This window comes from Teleopsis dalmanni, chromosome 1, assembly GCF_002237135.1.
Source record: "Teleopsis dalmanni isolate 2A chromosome 1, ASM223713v2, whole genome shotgun sequence".
Lineage (NCBI taxonomy): Eukaryota > Metazoa > Arthropoda > Insecta > Diptera > Diopsidae > Teleopsis > Teleopsis dalmanni.
Window position 1 is genome coordinate 199,411,278 of NC_051846.1, and position 1,880 is coordinate 199,413,157.

The following is a 1,880-nucleotide window of genomic DNA, read 5'->3' on the forward strand; positions in this document are numbered from 1 at the left end:
TTCTAAAAAATTGACAAGAAAAATATCATATAATATTACTTCACTTTCAATATGATACCATTAGGAATACTATTTAGAATAAATTAATAACTGACACGAAATAATACTAAAATTATTGTTTTCAGTAAGCAAGAACGTCAGATCTACAAGGGTAGTGCATCATTTGTATGAACATCATAAGGATACGTATTTAAATTACGTCGGGACCACCAGTTATGAAAGTACACAATTGAAATGAATATTTCCCTTTTTTATTTAAAATCTATATCTATATATCTTTATTATATAAAATATATTTTTACTATTTTGTAAAATATTCATAACTAAACTGATGAAACATTGTCTCGATAAGCCCCAATCGCTAAGTGAAATCAGTCTTTTTTGTTATAGTTGTGGTAGGTGGAGAGTATACTGTCAAACTTAAATTCACTAAAACCACCTCTTAGGAATGGATACACAAAAGTTTATAAGCATCAAACTCGAGCGATCGACGAATGAAACCCCATTCCATAATGAACGCCAGAAAGTAGAGCAGATAGGCTTAGAATTTAACAAGCTTAAGGGGGAAAGTTTTTATAAGTGTAGATGATAAAATTAAGATCGAGCTGCCATTTTCAGTATTTTTTAAATAGTTTTCAAATAAAATTTTTTGGGCTTTCACCTAACTCGTTTAGTGCAAAAATTGCCTTTCCAACTCGATCATAAGTCCTTGTAAATATTTATGCGCTATAGATAAAGATAAGTTTTCTCCAATTCGATGATTAAAATAGAAACTCATATATATCGTATATATTAACCCTATTGTTTATTATCAAACTTACTTACTTATATACAGTACTTACTTAATTCAGCAAGTAATGTATAAGAGTATATCTTACAGATACAAAATTCATATATATACATATATAAATCGCTTTTTTATCAGCGTTAAACACTTATCTATATCTGTTATGTATAGATATCTGTTATATAAATATGTGACACATAAAGTAATATCTATTATGAAAGGTATTACCTTACATATGTAAGGAGAAACTTATGATGAGGCTCACCGGTTATGAGACTTAAATTATCTGTTATTGAAGTTATTATAACGGAGTAATTAAATGTGCCACATACACATAAGTAAACTTAAATGTTTAAGTAGATTTATATTTTGAAAGATATAACAATGCATAAATTAAATACCTTACATACAAATATGTATGGAAAATTCTTGGAAAAGACGATTGGAGGCAAGTTTTATACAGAATCTTTGCCATATATGATAAAAATACACTAAAATGTATTAGTAGTCAGGTTTTTCAAATATTAATATAATAAATGGCACTATTTTAATCACAACTACTGATTTTTATTTTTATCAATCTTTGGAAAAATGGTTTCTTAGAAAGAAATTTCAATCAAACACGGACATAATATTTGCAATTAATGTATTTTGAGTAAATTATTCTTTGGAAGAAATGATATCATTTTAAATTCTTTACAGCAAATTCGTATAATTGAAAGCGGATTTTGTCAAAAATTAATTTGAAATAAATAAAAATTAAACTTCTTTCATTTATCACTTACTTATGAAACTTATCTGATTCACCGTTCATTAGAATTTGTGTTAAAATAAATAAATTTTAAAATTGTCCTGGAAGCTTATGCTATTTCAACTAAGTTCATTAATATATCACTGTCTTATCAAATAGCGATCAAATAGCATGACAATTATTTGCACTGGACTTGGTGTGGTTTCACAAATTTATATTATATACTTTAAATATCTTAGCAAGAACTGAAGTTTGGTAACACTAATGAATGCTACATTTATAGTATATATATATATATATAATATAAAAATAAATGATATATATATATATATATATATCATT